This window comes from Tarenaya hassleriana, unplaced genomic scaffold (assembly GCF_000463585.1).
Source record: "Tarenaya hassleriana unplaced genomic scaffold, ASM46358v1 Cleome172, whole genome shotgun sequence".
Taxonomy (NCBI): domain Eukaryota; kingdom Viridiplantae; phylum Streptophyta; class Magnoliopsida; order Brassicales; family Cleomaceae; genus Tarenaya; species Tarenaya hassleriana.
The window spans coordinates 142,788-151,118 of NW_010965141.1; the positions used below are offsets into that span (position 1 = coordinate 142,788).

General features: G+C 40.3%; 1 long non-coding RNA gene across 1 annotated transcript; it reads left to right on the forward strand.

Moving 5' to 3' along the window:
* Positions 1–5,762: 5,762 nt before the first annotated feature.
* LOC104810204 lies at positions 5,763–6,379 on the forward strand. The gene is made up of 3 exons (XR_771263.1): positions 5,763–5,914; positions 5,989–6,088; positions 6,161–6,379. It is a non-coding gene; the product is annotated as an uncharacterized LOC104810204 (long non-coding RNA).
* Positions 6,380–8,331: the final 1,952 nt, after the last annotated feature.

The following is an 8,331-nucleotide window of genomic DNA, read 5'->3' on the forward strand; positions in this document are numbered from 1 at the left end:
CCCATGAAGTCTATGCCCCAAACATCAAAGGGCTCGACTTCCAAGATGTAGTGCTGAGGCATCTCGTGGCGGCGGAAGATGTTCCCCGTTCTCTGGCAAGCATCGCAAGATGAGACGTATTGATGAACGTCTTTGAACATTGACGGCCAATAAAACCCGGCTTGAAGAATTTTAGCTGAGGTTTTCGATGCTCCAAAATGACCAGTATAGTCCGAAGAGTGACAATGATGAATCACACTTCGGACTTCCTCTTCGGTCACACATCTCCTAAAGAGGCCATCCTTGCCTCTCTTGAAGAGATAAGGTTCTTCCCAAAAATAATCCTTGATGTCCCTGAAGAACCTCTTCTTCCCGTTGTAATCCAGCTCGTGAGGAATGTACCCGCTAACAATGAAGTTCACAAAATCAGCATACCACGGGTCTCTCTCTTTCACTTGGACAGCCATCACGCAATCATCTCGGAGACAATCATCAATGGGAATATCTTCATGTCGCTCAATCCGAGATAAATGGCCAGCCACTCCGTTCTCCGTACCCTTCCTATCCCTAATCTCCAAGTCAAACTCTTGCAGCAAGAGAATCCATCTGATCAACCTCGGCTTGGCATCCTTCTTGGATGGGAGATATCTCAATGCAGCATGGTCGGTGTAGACAATCACCTTCGACCCGACCAAATAAGACCGAAACTTCTCAAAGGCAAAGACGATAGCGAGTAACTCCTTCTCAGTGGTGGAGTAATTGACTTGTGCATCATCCAAAGTCCGACTCGCATAATAAATGGCGTGCAGCTTTCTGTCTTTCCTTTGGCCCAAGACAGCCCCGACGGCGAAATCGCTCGCATCGCACATAAGCTCAAAGGGAGCTTCCCAATCCGGCGGCTGAATAATAGGCGGGGAAATCAACGCCTTCTTCAAAGTCTCAAAGGCAGCTCCGCACTCATGGGTGAACTCAAATGGCACATCCTTTGCAAGCAATTCGGTCAAAGGCCTCGAAATCTTTGAGAAGTCCTTGATGAACCTCCTGTAGAACCCGGGATGTCCCAGAAAACTCCGGATTCCCTTAACATTTCGTGGAGGCGGCAACTTCTCTATTACTTTGACCTTAGCTCGGTCAACCTCAATCGCTCTTCTTGAAATCTTGTGGCCTAGCACAATGCGCTCTTGGACCATGAAGTGGCACTTCTCCCAATTCAGCACAAGATTTGCCTCAACACACCTGTCCAACACTCAGCGGAAATTGATTAGACACACGGGAAAGGAGGGCCCATGGACAGAAAAATCATCCATGAACACCTCCATAACATCCTCGATGAGATCAGAAAACACAGCAGTCATGCATCTCTGAAATGTTGCCGGTGCATTACATAAACCAAAAGGCATCCTACGGTATGCAAAGGTGCCATATGGACATGTAAAGGTGGTTTTCTCCTGGTCGCTAGGGTGAATGGGGATTTGGAAGAATCCCGAGTAGCCATCAAGAAAGCAAAAGTGGGAATGCAAGGCTAACCTCTCTAGCATTTGGTCGATGAAGGGTAACGGGAAATGGTCTTTACGGGTGTTGGAATTCAGCTTCCTATAATCAATACACATTCTCCAACCCGTAACCGTCCTAGTGGGTATCAATTCGTTATGTTCATTTTCTACCACAGTGATACCCCCCTTCTTTGGTACAACTTGCACGGGACTAACCCATGCACTATCTGAAATCGGGTAAATGATACCCGCATCTAACAATTTGAGCACTTCCTTCTTCACTACCTCCTTCATGGTGGGATTCAACCTACGTTGATGCTCAATGGAGGTTTTGGAACTATCTTCTAGATGAATGCGGTGCATGCAAAGGGATGGACTAATGCCTCTAACACTACAAAAAAACTGCGAAATTCCAACGGATTTCCAACGGTATACCGTTGGAATAATTCCAACGCATTTCTAACGGATTTCCAACGGACGTCTAACGGATTCATCCGTTAGAAATCCGTTGGAAATTTCCAACGGCATATCAACGGATATTTGAGTTGGAAATTTTCCACGTATATTCCAACGGATTTCCGTTGGAAATAACGTTTGACGAATTTCAACGGCAATCCGTTGAAATTATTTGAACGTTATGAAACGCGGTAATAATTCCGACGGATATCCGTTGGAAATTGTCGAACGTTATAACGTTCGAAATATTCCAACGAATATCCGTTGGAAAGTGTAACGGTAACGAACTTTTCAACGGATTTCCAACGGATATCCGTTGGAAAGTTTCTCTATTTAAAGCACCTCAACGGATTTCCAACGGATATCCGTTGGAAAGTTTCTCTATTTAAAGCACTCGGCCATAATTCGTCCAAACCACTCTCTAAATCACTCTTATACTATTCTTTTACCAAAAATTCTCCTAAAAATGACATCTTCAACAAATCCGAATATTCGTTCGTCCCGACAGTGGATATACGAAAGAGTTGATTCGATTACAAAAGAGGTAACGCAAGAATTCATTAACGGTTTGGAACAGTTTATGAATTTTGCTTCTATGCAGCCGTTGTGTCAAGAACGTGGAAAAATGCTATGTCCATGTACAAGTTGTCGCAATTTTAAATATCGCAGTACAGAAGATGTTTGTAAACATCTATTTCGAAGGGGATTTGTCGAAGATTATTATATTTGGCGATTTCATGGAGAAGAAGTTCGGACAATCACAACGGGACAACATGTCTCGGCCGAGCAGAGGTATGATGTAGATGAAGATGTAAGAAATCCTTATGTTGAAATGGTGACAGATGCTTTTCCTGGGGCGCCATTGGCTGAGCAAAACTTATCACAAGATCAGGAGGAGCCAAACGTCGAAACAAAACGGTTTTTCGACATGTTGGATATGGCAAATCATCCTATCTATGAAGGATGTAAAGAAGGTCAGTCACGTTTATCTCTTGCATCAAGATTGATGAGTATGAAAACGGATTACAATGTCACCGAAAATTGCATGGATTCATTTTGTCAAACGTTGCGTGAATATTTACCTGAAAATAACGAAGCTCCAGAATCGTATTATGATACGAAGGCTATGTTGAAGAATTTGGGAATGCCTTATGAAAAGATTGATGTTTGCAAAAATGGTTGCATGCTGTACTGGGGTGAAGAAAAAGAATTGGTTAGGTGTAAATTCTGTGGGACTAACAGATACCGTCCGAGTAAGAATGTACAGAGACAAACTCCGTATAAAAAGATGTTCTATATGCCAGTATCGTACAGATTGAAGCGTTTGTATGAATCACAACAAACGGCTTCGCATATGAGATGGCATGCCTCGCATTCTACCGTTGATGGAGAAATGCAACATCCATCAGATGCTTTGGCGTGGAAAAACTTCAACATGGTATTTCCTCAATTCGCTGCTGAGCCTAGGAATGTGTATCTATGTTTGTGTACTGATGGATTTAGTCCGTACGGACAATCTGGCATGCAGTATTCATTATGGCCAGTTATACTTTCTCCGTACAACTTACCACCTGAGATGTGCATGAAAAGAGAATTTATGTTTTTGACATTGTTGATTCCTGGGCCAGAACATCCGAAGAAGAGTTTTGATGTGTATTTACAGCCGCTCATTAAGGAGTTGAAGGATTTGTGGGACATTGGAGTCCCTGCTTACGACGTAAGTGTGAAACAAAATGTTACACTGAGAGTGGTTCTTCTTTGGACGATCAGTGATTTTCCGGCGTATGGCATGCTATCGGGATGGAGCACACATGGAAGACTTGCATGTCCGTTTTGCATGGAGAAAACAGAAGCGTTTCAGTTGAGACATGGGAGAAAGACGTGCTGGTTTGACTGTCATCGCAGATTTCTTCCAAGGAATCATCCGTTAAGACAAAATCGTACGCTTTTTACCAAAGGTAAAATCGTTACTGAGGAAGGTCCTGTTATGCAAACCGGAGAGCAAATTTATTCTGAGCGAATAAATAGTGGATATTTGGATGATTTGGAAGCTTCTGTGCATTGTGGAGGAAATTTTGGGCATAAGAAGTGCAAAGGATTTGGTGATTGGCATAACTGGTATAAGCGTAGTATTTTTTGGGATTTGCCTTACTGGAGTTCGCTAACGCTTCGACACAATCTGGATGTTATGCATATAGAGAAAAACTTTTTTGATAACATCATCAACACCGTTCTGAATGTGCCAGGGAGAAGTAAAGATAACATCAACTCGAGGAAGGACTTGAAAGATATATGCAAGAGAAAAGAGTTGAAGTTGACACGTGATGGTCACGCACCTGTGCCGATATTCAGACTCACAAAACCAGGTAAAACGGTCTTGTTTAAATGGTTAAAAGAAGAGGTTAAATTCCCTGATGGATATGCATCCAAATTGGCGCGATGTGTTGATACTGATTCATTAAAACTTATGGGAATGAAGAGTCATGATTGCCATGTATTCATGCAAAGACTTATTCCTATTGCATTTGCGGAGCTATTGAAACCGAGTGTCCACGGAGCGTTATGCGGTATCAGCACATTCTTTCGAGATATATGTGCAAGATCTCTGAGAAGAAGTAATGTAGAGGTTTTGAAAGGCAACATTCCTGAGATACTTTGCGCATTGGAAAAGGTATTTCCACCTTCATTTTTTGATGTGATGGAACATTTACCTATTCATTTACCAGATGAGGCGATATACGGTGGTCCAGTACAGTTTAGATGGATGTATCCATTTGAGCGATTTTTTTTCCATCTGAAGAAGAAGGCAAAAAACAAAGCAGCAGTGGAAGGATCTATCGTCAAACAGTATTTGTAAGAGGAGATCTCCTACTTCAGTTCTTTCTATTTTGAATCTCATATTATAGTGGATATTTGGATGATTTGGAAGCTTCTGTGCATTGTGGAGGAAATTTTGGGCATAAGAAGTGCAAAGGATTTGGTGATTGGCATAACTGGTATAAGCGTAGTATTTTTTGGGATTTGCCTTACTGGAGTTCGCTAACGCTTCGACACAATCTGGATGTTATGCATATAGAGAAAAACTTTTTTGATAACATCATCAACACCGTTCTGAATGTGCCAGGGAGAAGTAAAGATAACATCAACTCGAGGAAGGACTTGAAAGATATATGCAAGAGAAAAGAGTTGGAGTTGACACGTGATGGTCACGCACCTGTGCCGATATTCAGACTCACAAAACCAGGTAAAACGGTGTTGTTTAAATGGTTAAAAGAAGAGGTTAAATTCCCTGATGGATATGCATCCAAATTGGCGCGATGTGTTGATACCGATTCATTAAAACTTATGGGAATGAAGAGTCATGATTGCCATGTATTCATGCAAAGACTTATTCCTATTGCATTTGCGGAGCTATTGAAACCGAGTGTCCACGGAGCGTTATGCGGTATCAGCACATTCTTTCGAGATATATGTGCAAGATCTCTGAGAAGAAGTAATGTAGAGGTTTTGAAAGGCAACATTCCTGAGATACTTTGCGCATTGGAAAAGGTATTTCCACCTTCATTTTTTGATGTGATGGAACATTTACCTATTCATTTACCAGATGAGGCGATATACGGTGGTCCAGTACAGTTTAGATGGATGTATCCATTTGAGCGATTTTTTTTCCATCTGAAAAAGAAGGCTAAAAACAAAGCAGCAGTGGAAGGATCTATCGTCAAACAGTATTTGTAAGAGGAGATCTCCTACTTCAGTTCTTTCTATTTTGAATCTCATATTCAAACGAAGACAAGGAGGGCTATCAACGAAGACGATAGAAGTTATCTCTACCACTATGATTCATGTTTCGGACTTATTCCCGAAAGTTTTTAGCCTACTGGACGCCTCGGAGGCAAATCTAAAGAATATTGGTTAACTGTACAAGAGTACAATCACATCGCCACATATATACTGTTGAATTGTGAAGAACTTAAGCCATACGAAAGGTACACATTTTTTAATCTTAGATGTGATTAGAAATTAATTAATTACATATTTGCTAATAACTTTTTTTTGTAAGACTTTTTGACGAGGATGTTTTGGCAACATATCCTAATCTATGTGGGGAGGAACTTGAAGGAATGAAGGAACAACATTATGCATCTTGGCTTCGAGACTACGTAAGTATTCTAGCTATATATATATGTACGTGTATGTATTTGTGTATTAATTTAATTAATTTTTATGCGCAGATTCAGTCACGCAGTGATAGAATTCCGGCATGGATCAGAGATATATCACATGGACCTGGAAGAAAAGTCATTTGCTGGCCGATAATGTTCACCCGAGGATACACGTTTCACACTTACGATCATGGGAAACATAAATCCACCTTCAATTACGGAGTTTGTATAAAAAGCGGGTCATCGGAAGATCCTGATTTCTTTGGGGTTCTTCGTCAGATTTTCCAACTCCAGTATCCAGGATTAGTCGGGTTGAAAACAATCATATTCAGATGTGATTGGTTTGATACAACGTCGGGACGCGACTCACGGAAAAATCGATGGGGAGGTATTGACATAAACCCGAAACGTTCATATGCAAAGTACGATCCTTTTATACTTTCAGATCAGGCAGACCAGGTATGCTTCATTCCATATCAGAAACATTATGCGACATCGGTGAAACGGTGACGAGAAGATCAATGGTCAGCTGTTTTGAAGATTAACCCACGAAGATTAATTATCGTGGATTCGTCGTCGACAACACAAGATCTCGATGAACCAATGCAAGAGCAACTCGAAGATCCGGTTCTTCCCATCCGACTAGATGATGATTACGACGAGACACTTGCACTTCCTGACATAGACGACGAGTTACTTGATGATTCGTTACACGTACAAGACGATATAGACGAATTCGTTTCGGACCATGATACAACTCCGGATGATGAAAGTGATGAAGATTCTATATAGACTTATTTGTTTTTATTATTTTCATATGTATTTGTATTTTGAAAAATCTATCATATTTTTTTGTATTTTTTTTTTTAAAAAATTTTAAATTCCAACGGGCATCCGTTGGAATCGAATCGCAGAATTCGAATGCACATATATTCCAACGGACATCCGTTGGAATCGAAACGCAGCAATTGAATCGACACCAGAATTACAACGGGTGTCCGTTGAAAATTTCCAACGGACACCCGTTTGTAATGGTTGAAACATTGAATCTGTTTGCCTTTTCCAACGGACACCCGCTAGAATCGTCATTTCCAACGGGTATCCGTTGGAAATATTCTGTAACGGGCATCCGTTGGAATTTATCAGACAACATTAAATGCGCCAGAAATTTCCAACGGATGCCCGTTGGAAATGAAGATTATAACGGGCATCCGTTGGAATTTATCAGACAACATTAAATGCGCCCAGAGATTTCCAACTGATACCCGTTGGAAATCCGTTGGAATTTTCGATTATATAAGGGCGAGCGGCTCATTCTTCTCCATCATTCATCCAAATCTCAAACAAAAAAAAACGAGCAAAAAAAAACGAGCAAAAAAAAAATCAACAAAAAAAAAACACAAAATGGTAATTGGTTTTCAATTCTTGTTCAATTCTTTAATATTTATGTTTTGTATTAATAACTAACTATTGTTTTTTTACAGTTTCGTAGGCGATTTTCTGGTTCCGGAGGATTGTTAGCGGGTTCTTCTGGAGCACCGCCAATTTTAAATTCCTTCGACACTCGCGAGGTGCCGCTAATCGATCCCGAACTAGACGGGGCGTTATGGTAATTAATTTATAAATTAAAATTATTTCAATATTTATTTTAAATTATATTATTAGTTAATATTAATAAATTGTTATTATAATTAGGTTCGGGGTTAACGATAAAGATTTGAGAAAAACATTTACAGCAATAATAACGTCAAATTTTCCTCAACTCTACTACTGTTGGACGGTGGTACCGGACAACATCAAACGTTCTTGGTGGCATTCGTTCATCGTAAGTTATATTTTTAAAATTTTATTTAAATAAAATAAATAATCACTAACTCTAATTTCTTTTAAAGCAATCTTTTCGGTGGAAAAAAAAGCACACCGATAAAGTTTACAAAGAGTTCAACCAGCTAGATATGCAGCGGTTGAAACAAATGATGAACAATGCCAAACGTCATCATCAGCTGCATGGACTGCCACCGGAATGGGCAACAAATGAGTTGTACCAGCAGCTTCTTTCGCATTAGAACTCAGACCATTTCAAGAACAAGAGTTCCAAGGCGAAACAAAGTCGTCTGTCCCAAAAAATCGAGGGTGATGGGCCTAATCGTCATAACTCCGGTGCTAAATCATTCAAGAATAGGCAAAAAGAGATGGTATTTATTTAAACTTTAATTTAATTTTTAATTAGTTTTTTAATA